Source organism: Lathyrus oleraceus, chromosome 2, assembly GCF_024323335.1.
Source record: "Lathyrus oleraceus cultivar Zhongwan6 chromosome 2, CAAS_Psat_ZW6_1.0, whole genome shotgun sequence".
NCBI lineage: Eukaryota > Viridiplantae > Streptophyta > Magnoliopsida > Fabales > Fabaceae > Lathyrus > Lathyrus oleraceus.
The window spans coordinates 75,371,815-75,385,366 of record NC_066580.1 but is presented as its reverse complement, the minus strand read 5'-3'; the positions used below and the strand labels follow the sequence as shown (position 1 = coordinate 75,385,366).

Genomic DNA, 13,552 nt, shown 5'->3' with positions numbered 1-13,552 from the left:
AGAATTAGGAGAGCTATGGCCGAAGATCAAAATCATAGACCTCTTAAGGACTTCACCCAACCATCCAACGAAGAACCTAGTTCTAGTATAGTAAACCCAACCATCCCAGCTAATAATCTCGAACTTAAACCCTCCCTGTTGCAACTAGTGCAACAGAGACAATTCGCAGGTCTCGCTACTGAGAACCCAAACCAACATTTAAAAATCTTTCTCCAATTAGCAGACACTTTTAAAACCAATGGAGCTTCTCCTGAGGCAATCCGTTTAAGATTATTCCCTTTCTCCCTCAGAGATAAAGCCCTGTCATGGTTAGATTCCCTTCCACCCAATTCCATTACGACTTGGGATAACCTTAGAAGAGTTTTTCTTGCTAGATAATTTCCCCCAAGTAAGACCGCCGTTCTTCGAAACCACATAAACAGATTTACCCAGAACCAAGGAGAATCGTTGTTCGAAGCTTGGGAGAGATATAAAGAGCTGTTAAGAGCATGCCCACATCATGGTTTAGAAAATTGGTTAATCATTCAAACCTTCTATAATGGACTTCACTATAACACTAAGATGACCATCGACGCTGCCGCAGGCGGTGCACTGATGAACAAACCTTACCCTGAAGCTAGTGCCCTCAATAAGGATATGGCTCAAAACCATCAATCATGGGGAGTCGAACGAGCAACAGTTGAGAAGAAGGAAGTCCAAGGAGGAGTACATGAGTTAAGCTCTATAGACATGATGCAAGCTAAAATGGACGTGTTGGCCCTCAAGGTGGAGCATATGTGTACAAACCCCAATACTGCAGCCGCAGTTTCGTCGGATTGTGAGATATGCGAAACCAAAGGACACCAATCTACAGAATGCAGTCTCTTAAACGAAACCAACTCTGAGCAAGTGAAATACGCCCAAGGGAACCCATATTCGAATACCTATAACCCTGGATGGAGGAATCACTTTCTCCTATAAGAACAATAACCCTATCCAAAATACTGTACCTCCGAGACCAGGTTTCTAAGCCCCAAGACCCAATCAACCTATGCAACCTGTGCCACCAAAGCCGAGCCTTGAGAAAATTATGGAAAATTTTATCACTGCTCAAACCCAACAAAACAAAGAGTTCATGAACCAGAACATTCACATTAACGAACTGATTACCCAGTTAGGAACCAAGGTTGACCAAATAGTTACTCACAATAAGATGCTTGAAACCCAGATCTCTCAGGTAGCTTTAAACTAATCCCCCCAGACTACGCCTGAAGGACAGTTCCCTGGAAAACCTCAACAGAATCCGAGAGGACAAGCCAATGCCATTACCCTACGAAGTGGGAACGCTTATGATGAGCCATTTAACCCAAGACTGAGTGAATCCAAAACTTCTAAGGAATATACCGAACCCACAAACGAAGTAAAGGAACCAGAGGAATCTGAAAAAGAGGAAGGTCAAGAAAAAGGAGAAGAACCTAAAGACAAAACTTATGTACCACCCTTTCCATACAAACCACCGATACCATATCCGTAAAGACTCAAACAAACCCAGATCAATAACCAGTATCAGAAATTCATTAAGGTTATAGAAAAACTTCACGTAGAAATCCCTTTCACATAAGTCATCACCCAAATACCTTCTTATGAAAAGTTTCACAAAGACATCCTTACCAACAAACATAGACTCGACGATGAAGCCCTTGGAATGCAATTCTATTTCCGAGAATAAGTTGGCCAAAAATGATAAAGATCCTGGAAATTTCTCCATTCCTTGTCTTTTGGGAAGTCATGTCATCGAAAAAGCTTTTCTAGACTTAGGAGCTAGTGTGAGCCTAATGCCCTTAGCAGTTTGTGAGAGGTTAAACTTAGGAGAATTACAGCCTACTAAGATGTCACTTCAATTAGCCGATAGATCTGTTAAGTATCCGATAGGCATATTAGAAGACGTCCCTGTTAGGATAGGTCAGTTATTTATCCCTACTGATTTTATTGTCATGGACATCAAAGAGGACAATGATATACCAATCCTTCTAGGTAGACCGTTCTTATCAACTGCAGGAGCCATAATAGATGTCAAGAGAGGAAAATTGACCTTTGAGGTAGGTGATGAGAAGATAGAATTTATACTTTCTAAATTTCTTATGGCACCTGTGATGGGAGACGCATGTTATGCCATAGATATCATTGATGAATGCGTTAGGGAAATAGAACAAGAAGAAATCATAAAAATAATTAAGTTGCCATCAACTCTCATACTGGAAGATGATAACTTTAGGAAGCCCTACATCGATGATAACCTTTACGAATGTTTATCCCTTACCCTAGATCATATGCCATGCCCTAAGAAACCAACCTTAGAACTTAAGGAACTGCCTAAGAACCTGAGATATGAGTTCCTCGATGAAGAGATGAATCGTCCAGTTATAGTCAGTGCTACCTTGAGCCAAGAGGAAACAGACCAACTCTTAGATGTTTTACGAAGATATCCCTCAGCCTTAGGATATAATATCTCTAACCTGAAAGGTATAAGCCCATCCGTATGCATGCATCGGATTTCGCTCGAAGAAGATTCAAAGCCCTCCAGAGAACATCAGAGAAGAATAAACCCTATAATGAGTGATGTTGTTAAAAAAGAAGTTCTCAAGTTACTTGAGGCAGGTATAACCTATCAGATCTCGGATAGTAAGTGGGTGAGCCCTGTGCATGTAGTACCTAAAAAGGGAGGCATCACAGTAGTGCAAAACGATAAAGGTGAACATGTAGCAAAACGAATAGAAGGAGGACGACGGATGTGCATAGACTACAGAAAGTTAAATAAAGCAACCAGGAAGGATCATTTCCCTTTACCATTTATAGACCAAATGTTGGAGCGTCTAGCCAGACACTCTTACTTATGCTATCTAGATGGATACTCTGGATTCTTCCAAATACCTATCCACCCTGAAGATCAAGAGAAAACTACTTTCATATTCCCTTATGGAACTTTTGCCTACAGACGAATGGCATTCGGACTCTGTAACGTCCCAGCTACTTTGCAACGTTGCATGATGTCAATCTTTGTAGATTACCTAGATAGTATCACGGAAGTATTTATGGATGATTTCTCGGTTTGCAGATTTGGTTTCCAAAATTGTCTTGCTAACCTTGAGAAAATCATGGAGAGATGCGTGGAGGTGAACCTTGTGCTAAACTGGGAAAAGTGTCATTTCATGGTCACCGAAGGGATTGTTTTAGGATATATAGTTTCCGAAAAAAGTATTGAGGTAGATAGAGCTAAGATAGAAGTCATAGAGAATCTAAAACCACCCAAAACTATCAGAGAAGTCTGAAGTTTCCTTGGACATCCTGGATTCTACCGGCGTTTTATCAAGGACTTCTCCAAAATAACTAAACCTTTAACTGGTCTTTTAATGAAAGATGCTGAATTCATTTTCGACGAAAAATGTAATGAAGCATTTAATCTTTTAAAACAAGCGTTGATTTCATCACCCATCATGCAACCCCCTGATTGGTCAGAACCTTTCGAGATAATGTGCGAGGCTAGTGATTATGCCGTTGGAGCCGTTCTAGGACAAAGGAAAGGTAAAAAATTACATGTGATTTATTATGCCAGTAGAACCCTAGACGCTTCCCAACTTAACTACGCAACAACTGAAAAGGAACTACTAGTTGTAGTTTTTGCTATAGACAAATTTAGATCTTATCTAGTAGGAGCCAAAATTATAGTTTACACCGATCATGCTTCCATTCGTTACCTATTAAGTAAAAAAGATGCCAAGCCCAGGCTACTCCGATGGATTCTGTTACTACAAGAGTTTGATTTAGATATCCGAGATAAAAAAGGCACTGAAAATGTAGTAGCTGATCACCTTTCTAGGCTAGAACACCTAAAACCAGACTTCGTACCCCATAAATGATGATTTTGCCTATGATAGACTGATAGCTAAACTAGAAGCCATTGAAGACGATAGCCTAGGCCCTCATGAGCACTTCCAAAAATCCTTAGCTGTAAGTAACGTACCATGGTATGCAGACTTTGTTAATTACCTAGCTGTTGATATCATACCCCCTGATCTTAACTACCACCGGAAGAAGAAGTTCTTTAACGATGTGAGAAACTTTTATTGGGACGAACCGCTCCTTTTCAAAACGGGTAAAGAGGGCATTTTTCGCCGTTGCGTTCCAGAAGAGGAGGTAAAAAGTATAATTGAGCATTGTCACTCTGCACCCTATGATGGACATACGAGCACCTTTAAGACATACGCCAAGATTCTTCAAGTTGGCCTATTCTGGCCTACCATATGGCGCGATGTCCACGCTTGCATTGTCAAATGTGATAGATGCCAACGCACGGGAAATATTTCAAGACGTGACGAAATGCCTCTAAGAAACATTCAATAAGTAGAACTCTTCGATGTTTGGGGTATAGATTTCATGGGACCTTTCCCACCATTCTTAGGAAACAAGTATATCTTAGTAGTTGTGGACTACGTGTCTAAGTGGATTGAAGCTATAGCTGCACCCACAAACGACACTAGAGTGGTGATCAAGTTATTTAAAAACTACATATTCCCCAGATTTGGAACACCCCGTTTAGTCATAAGCGGTGGAGGATCGCACTTCATATCGAGAATATTTGATAAACTTTTAAGCAAATATGGAGTTAGGCAGAGAGTAGCAACACCATACCACCCACAGACTAGTGGCCAAGTAGAAGTATCCAATAGGGAGATAAAACAAATTCTAGAAAAAACTGTTTCTATATCTATAAGAGACTTGTCTCAGAAGCTCCAAGAAGAATTATGGGCCTACATAACCGCTTTCAAAACCCCTATAGGAACAACTCCCTACCAACTAGTCTATGGAAAATCCTGTCATTTACCTTTTGAATTAGAGCATAAGGCCTATTGGGCCATTAAAACTTTGAATTTGGATTACCTGACCGTTGGTGAAAAACGTATCCTTGACATCCACAAACTGGAAGAACTTAGGCAATCTGCCTACGAGAATGCCAAAATATACAAAGAGAGAACAAAAGCTTGGCATGACAAAAGAATTGTAAAAAAAGATTTCAATATAGGCGACCATGTTCTCCTGTTCAACTCTAGGTTACGACTTTCCCTGGGAAGCTGCGTTCAAGATGGACTGGCCCTTTCAAAGTATCTATGATTCTGAGATCCGGAGCTATAGAAATCAAGAACGAAACTTATAGTCCATTCATTGTGAATGGGCAAAGACTGAAGCTCTACGAAGGAGGAGACATTCCAACAGACTACTCCAGCCACACTCTGATAGATCCACCGATTCCTACGACAGGTGTATAAATTTCGATCGTCAAGCTAATGACGTTAAACAAGTGCTGCTTGGGAGGCAACCCACGGTTTTCTTATCTTATTTTATTTTTTTGCATTTATTTACTTTATTTTATTTTAATCATATTTTCGTTAGGACTAAATATCATTTGCAATGTTTGTATTTTCAGGATCCTTTTCCCTAACCTTTGCAGGATGCAGAACTTTGATGACATGCACGTAGCTTTCAGAGATGACGCCCAGAGGGAGCGTTACATAGCTCTCTACCAGGGCCCTATGGCACCTACACACTATCCAGACCAGGATTGCATGGAACCCCTAGGTATTGAGCCGAGCATCAGATTCCTGTGCCACCAACTCTAATGGGATGAATTCGCTGATGACTTGAGCAACACCTACAGGAACTTGACCTTGGAGTTCCTCATCTCGTTTGATTATGATCCCTACTCCGGACAAGATGGACATGCTGTTTTTAGGCTATTCGGGATTGAGTACTCTTTCTTCCAGAAGGAGTTCGGTGACTTATTAGGTTTTCAAACTACCCCCGACGATATCCCTGAGACGCTGATGGGATACTTTCTGGGTAAGGAAGTGGAGAAATTCTGGAGCGATATCTCTAGTGGAGGGAGTCAGGATCCTTCCACTCAGTTGTCCCAGGCTATCCACAACCCTGATATGAGGTATTTCCAGATGATACTGGCACACTCTTTTCTTGGAAGACCAGATGTTGAGACTCTGCTGAGTGAGGAGGAGATATTTTTGTTATTTTGTGCATCCCAGCCACGCCCTGTGGCATGTGGGAACTTTCTGCTGTGTGGCCTTAGTAGTGTTGCCAAATCATCCGAAGGAGTTATTCATGTAGGAGGAATTGTCACGCAGATTTCCATTGCCTTAGGTCTGTCCCGGAAGCTGCTCCATCTCAGGACTTTCAGTGGCTATACTACTATGGATATTGATTTTTGCTTGACCAGAGGATTGATGAGAAGATCCTCCTTCAATCCCAGACAGTTCAGATTGTTGATTTAATAGCGAGACGATACACTACTTTACACTGCCAGATCCGATGATGACCAATGTTCATGACCTAGCTAACTGGAGTTATGCTTTGGAGGGTCATTGAGAGACTGTTGAGGAGCCTAGATCCCCTTCTGTTGCTGAGTATACTCCTACACCGCCTTCACCCAGAATTAGTGTACTCTTTAATAATTTATCTTTGCAGACCCCAGATATCCGCACGCAGATTGCCGAGTGTCGCAGAGAGATTACCGAGCTTAGGCAGGAGGTGGCTGACCTTATCTTACAGATGGCAGTATCCGACCTTACACGTGCTACTGAGGCTGATTGTTTGTACCAAGAGATCGCAGAGCTTCATCGGGAGATAGCCGTACTTCGTGGATCCAGTCAGCCAGAGGAGCCCCCTTCTGTTTGAGTTCATCGTCTCGTTTATTTTTTCTCATTTATGCTTATATTATTTTTCGCATTTCCCTGACTTATTTTATATTATTGCATTCGGTATATTTTCTAATTATGTTAGCACTTTGATATTTCCATATATATATATATATATATATATATATATATATATATATATATATATATATATATATATATATATATATATATATATATATATATATATATATATATATATATATATATATATATATATATTTTAATGTGTGCTTATTTCATTTTTTATTCATATTATAATCTAATAGCATTTGTTTAATGTTTAAATTTTATTTTTATAAATTGTGCAAGCCTTATTTCATTAGGAAAAACAATGAAAATGTTATCCGGAACCCCACACCAAAAATAGCATGGAGAAGCCCATACCAAATGAGTCAAAAATCCGGCCCAGCTGAAATTACTCTTGTGGCGCCCGCCACAGCGTCTGATAAAGCTCGGGGCAAATTCACATATTTCACCATTTTTAACCTTTCCAATCTCCAAAACCCATTTTTTCCTCTCCCAAAAACTCCCTTGAACCCCATAAAAGCTCCTACATTTCTCATCTTCCCACAATACAATTTACCTTTCCAACTTCCATTTTAATTTTCATCCATCAATTTCCATAAAAATCCCACCTTTTTATACAAACCCATCTTCATCTTCTTCATCACATTCCAAGAGCAAAACAATGGAGTTCAACGGATTTATTCTTCGCGACGGGAAACCTGGAGATAGGCAGAGAAAGATTATCGAAAGGTTGCAAAATCGGGAAATTCTCCCGACGAGGTACGTAGATGATAATTGTCTTTATACTTTGGGTATCTACCATAGTGTTTCTCATTTGTTAGATATTTTAGGCTTACACACTATCTTTTCAAATAGAGAGCCTACCTTTGAGCGATTGACAATCGAGTTTTTAAGTTCTTTAATTTATATTGTCAGTCCTAATACTGCTAGTACATTTGGTACTGTTCAATTTCGAATGTTTGCTGTTGAGTATGAGTTTAGTACCGACGAACTAGCAGGTCTGTTAGGAATTCCTCATGGGGAAGGTGCTATTTGTGAGGCCCCTTTGGATTCAGATTGGTCGGTCGAGGTGTTTTCCTTCTGGCAGAGATTGTCTAATACTTCAATAAATTCTTTTGAAGGAATTCTTGCCTCGACCATCCATAACCCGACCATCAGAGTTTTTAGATATCTGTTGACATGTACTATTTTTGTCCGGGAGAATCCAAACAAGGTTAATGCTCGGGAGCTTCTATTTTTACACAGAAGCCTCACAAATAGGAGAATTAATTCGGTCCCGTTTATGATTTCTCATATGGCTTTAACTCTTAATAAAGCGAGACCCATTATTTTTGGAGGACTCATTACGTCTATTGCTCGGGATCTTAACTTGAACAATGAGATAGCTACTTTAGATCCCTTAGCTCCTCGCACAATCAACCTTAAATTTCTTAGAGATATGAAATTATGCCAATTGAGAAGAGAGGGAGGTTATGTGCTTATGATTCATGGTATAGCTATCCCATCTGTTATCTTACCGTGCACTAGACGTACTGACGTACGTAATGAAAGGAATTGGACCTATGTTTTAGATGCTCCACCTGTTTTGGGTCCATTTCCTCCTAATATTCCTGATGAGGAGGGACACGACACTGATGAAGAGTTTGACCGGAGAGAGCAATCTCTCGTACCTTATGTGTCCCCCCATCACCCTTCACCACCACACACCGTACCATCTTCTTCTTTTGCAGGTTCTGCTCCTGGATTCTATATTACATATGAGATATGGCGCGACCACGTGGCTAGAGAACAGAGGCGTGATGACCTACTCTCTACCATTCAGCAACAACTGGAAGACAACATGAGCTTCATGCAAGAATCGCAGCGGAGGACAGATCGATCCCATGAAACTATTGCACAGGCTCTGCTTGCGATCACAAACGAGCAATCTCGTCAACAACACTACCACCGTCAACATTCTGCGCTGATAGAGGCCACTCAGGGTTCCATTTTAAGTAACCTTCGAGAGGTGAGGACTGTTCAGGATGCCTTACAGGCCAGGATGGATCAGAGAGACCGTCGTCGCAGTCGATCCCGTCGTCCACCTCAGAATGGCGAAGGAACCAGTGGTCAGCAGTAGTGTGACGGGTTACTCTCCCCTTATCTTATTTCGAAACATTGGGGACAATGTTCGATTTAAGTGTGGGAGGAGATTTTATCGCTTTCTACTTTTCCTTTGCTGTTTTTTAGATTGTTTATTTTTATTGCTTTTTAGTTGTTTACTTTGTTTTATTTTGCTTTTAGTTAGAGTATTTTAGATAATGCATGTGTCTGACGAGTCACCAGTATAGTGTATCTTTAGTACATTCTAATATCCCCATTCCTTTAGCCCTACCAAAATTTTTTGCAAAATAAAACGGTGTTATTCTGAAAGTTTTTGGGCTTTAAGACAGGTTTGAGTTAGGATATGGTGACTTGGGAGAACTTTTTGAAACATCAGTATCATTTTAGCACCATAGACTTCATGAATATAGGAATCACTCCCGAAACCCCATATACCATGGCCTTAATCATCATTTCAGTATAGTCCTCAGTAGTTTATTCTAGCAGTCAGCTCCCGCCTACGCATCCTCTACGTAGGGGACCGATGAACATAAGTGAACGATCCAGTGAAATAAATAAAAGAAAAAAAAGGCAACTCCGGTATAGGTGACTCTCACAAAGTCATTTAAACAAAAAAAAGTTGTAAAAATTTGCTGCAAAAGAAAAAGAAAAAGAAAAACTCAGCCGCCGTTAGTTGGTTCAGAGGTATCTGACGTTGAACTCGGTAGGGCGGATTACGATCCGATCCCCCACAACTGCATTTGGGTCAAATAAAAGGGTTTACACAGATTTATGTGCCCGAAACCCCATGTTTAGGATCAGAATCACTAACCGGTCACTCTGCTATGAAGCATGTACGGATAACGGGCTTAATGTGATTGCGTCTGAATGAAAAGGACCCAAAAAGAGATGAAGAGGTAGGCCTAAGTATTGTGGGATGATATGGGTTGGTTAATATAGGAATGGAGTTTATGTCCATGTCTGCGAATAAGTGTCATCATAATACCCTTAGTTCACTCAGTTAGTACCTACCACTGCATCCCGACTTGGACTTAGAAGCCTTTCTAGCCCGAATCACTCGTTGACACCGATTTTTTCTTCTTTGAGCTTTTAAGTGTTTTGCTTGAGGACAAGCAAGGGTTTAAGTGTGGGAGAATTTGATGACACTGAAATTCACTGTAATTTCGACTCCAATTTCGCATGTATTTTAGTTGTTTTATTGTTATTTTGTTATGTTATTACTATGGTTTTCTTTGTTTTCAGGTTTTCAGTCTAATCAGAGCCCCGGTCGAGAAAAGGAGTGAAAATGAGCTAAAAAGCCTAAAATCAGCATTTTGCACTTGTGGCTCCCACTGTGGCTGGCGCCATGGGTCCAGCCATGACATGTCATAGTTTAACTTCTCTTCAACTGCCACATCTCCCACTATCTCCATTTGGGCGCCACAATTTACTCTTATGGCGGGTGCCACAAGAACAAAGAAGTTTCCCTCCCAAATTCAAACTTAGGGGCATCCTTGTCATTTCCATTATTTTCCTTGCTTATAAATAGAGACTTGATTTCATTTGTTTCTTCATCCAAACTTAGATCAAACTTAGTTACAACGAGGCATATATCAGTATTGTAAAAGTGGTAATCGCTTCACATCGGAGTGTTGCCACAACTGTGTAATCGAGTCTGTAATCGAGTTTGGAGCACTTTGGAAGGAAATTAATCCTGCCGCCATTTTCATTTCTGTTTCGCACTTTATTCAACCCTCCGATTGAAGCAGGTTTTATTGCTTTACCTTTGTCTTCTTTACTTTCCCACACTGTCTTTACTTTTATTTATTTCCCTCACTTGCACTACTTTTATTTATTTCTCGCACTCGCACTTTACTTTCATTTATTTCTCGCATTTGCACTACTTTTATTTACTTCTCGTACTCGCACTACTTTTATTTATTTCTCGCACTCGCACTACTTTCGTTTATTTCTCGCACTCGCGCTACTTTTATTTATTTCTCACACTCGCACTACTTTTATTTATTCCTCGCACTCGCACTACTTTTATTTACTTTCCGCACTCGCACTACTTTTATTTAAATTAAAATGCATCTTTACTTTACCATGTCTAGCTAAACCTATAAAGGTTAGAATGTAAGGATCGTAATTGAACCGATAATCCGTACAATTGTTCGTAGAAACACGTAAGGGCTATTTTGACTTTCAACCTAAGTTTTCCTGCACTTTATTTCCGTTGGGTAAGATCGAAAGTCGTCCAACGTCTATTTAAACTTATTGTTTTTAACTATTTCAAATACAGCGAAAGCGCTTTGTTTAGTTCATTAGGAGTTTTTAACCTAAAAAGAAAAGTGATTTTAAAACTATTTTCGGACGCGTTTATAAGTTTAGAGTCTGGTTCGTGAGAACCTCTTTTGGTTAAGAAACCCAGGTCAAAATACTTTTCAACTTAGTCAAGATACTATATTTCTTAAAAATAGGTTTACTACTCTAACGCAATGCGCGCCTTTTTATAAGTGACAATAAGAGGGTTTGATTAGGGAGTACAACTCGGTTCTGAATATGCGAAAGCGACAGTTCCCGTTAAATTGGTTCTTTTTAAAGTAGGAAACACTGCCCATAAGTAATTCTATTAGCAAGTACTTGGATTATTAATTGATTATGTGAATTCCATTCAAACCTGTCTTTATTAATTGAATTTTATTTAATACTTATTTTTCATTGTGCACTCTTAAAACCCCTATTTCGATTACCTTAGATAAACACTGTAACAATAGATAACGATAGATTGACACTTGGTCTCTGTGGATTCGACAATCTTTTATATTACTCTGACGCGTTCGTATACTTGCGAAAAACAAAGCATCAGCTGGAGATATGTCAAATAATGAGAGCCTTAGGATAATTTTTTTCCAAGTTCTCTCACAAAGAATGCTTTCACAGGGTTCACCACCTTGCCCCAAAGTTCGATCCACACTTGGAACCAACTGGAAAGAATGTTCCATGAACAGTTTTACATGGGGCAAACGAAGATAAGTTTGAAGGAGTTGGCTACTATCAAGCGAAAGTTCACTGAGCCAATTGATGATTATCTAAATAGGTTTCTATTGCTCAAAGCTAGGTATTTTACGTAAATACCAAAGCATGAACTGGTCGAAATGACCGCTGGGGGCCTAGACTATTCGATTAGAAAGAAATTAGATACTTAGTACCTAAGGGATATGGCCCAATTGGCTGACAGGGTTCGACAGTTAGAAGGTTTGAAGGAAGAAAAGGCTAGGGCAAATAAAGGTAAAAGGGTAGCCTATGTCGATTTCAGGAATGATGACGAAGGTTCATGTCATGCACTTTCAGACTTCGACGACAATGAGATCGACCTTGTTGAATTGACGTAAGGGCCATCATATGCGTGCAAAGTTTTAGCACCTTCGAATGGGAAAATCCTGTTGAACCTGAAAAGAGTGACAAATTTCCTAAGAAAACTTATACGTTCGACGTTACAAAATATGACGAAATTTTTTACTTACTAGTCAAAGATGGTCAAATGATAGTACCTCCGGGTGCTAAAGTACCCCCTTTAGAGCAAATAAAGAAAAGAGGGTTTTGCAAATACCATGGTTTTTTGGGTCATAAAATGTCTCAATGTTTTCTTTTCAGGGATCTTGTGCAAAATACTATCCAGGAAGGAAGACTCAAGTTCGGAGACAAAACTTGGAGCTAGATGAAGATCGACTCCGATCCTCTACAGGTAGCTGAGGCCCATTATATTGAACCAGAAGAAGTGAACCTTATTGAAGTCGTTGATGATTTCAACATGATGGAAGTCACTGAGGACTCCGTCAATGGACCTGTTATGGCCATGGTTCATGAGTACTTCGAGCAAACGCCTCTTGATGATTTTACTCAAAGGCTGCAAGAGATATCACCTACAAAAATGCTGAAGCCTCCGATGCTGAGGATGCTGAAAGTTCAAAGTTAATGATGACCACTAAAGAAACGCTGATGATTTTGTTCAGATGGACAAGGCCAATGAGGGCCTTCAAAGACAATTCCAAAGGTTGGATATTACCGAGGATATCCACATGGAAGTCAATATGGCCGAGTTATCTCAAGAAACCTCTATGGAGGTCGACGATGAATGTCGACGGGAGGAGTATAACAAAGTCACCTTCCCTCAAGAGGAAGAAATATTGTGTGACTTCCTTCGAAGGTGTCAGAAAAAGAAGTCGGAAGTCATGTTGTGCCGTAGGTGCAGTGTCGTATTCGACAAGAAAGCAGCTCAAAAATCTTGAAGGGGTTAGGAGAGTAAATCACCAAGATGGTCATAAAGCCGTCCAAAATCATCAAGTGGGTAAGCCAGGAAGGCCTTTCGACCCCAGGAGATATCCTGATCCAAGTTCATGTTTGAGTTTGTGAGCCAAATTCAGCCTATCAGCTTTTGCTTTGTAAAGCTCCATTTGGATCTCCTGTTCATTTCCTTTCAACTGGCGATTCTCCATTAAGGCTCGTTTGTAATACTCAGCACGCACACTCTCAGAAAGGATCAAAGGCGGTTGCTCCTGTAATGGTTCCATCCGGTCATATGGTAGCAACAAAGTCCCAACTCTTTCCTTGACCCACTCCGTGTAAGAAGGCATAGCAACTGCAAACTTCCTCCCTAAAACAGATCCATCTTTTATACCAATATTCTCCCAAGCTTT

At 40.1% G+C, this 13,552-nt stretch overlaps 1 non-coding gene across 1 annotated transcript; it reads right to left on the bottom strand.

Moving 5' to 3' along the window:
* Positions 1-399: 399 nt before the first annotated feature.
* Positions 400-506, bottom strand: LOC127124550 (small nucleolar RNA R71). The gene has a single exon (XR_007804029.1). It is a non-coding gene; the product is annotated as a small nucleolar RNA R71 (small nucleolar RNA).
* Positions 507-13,552: the final 13,046 nt, after the last annotated feature.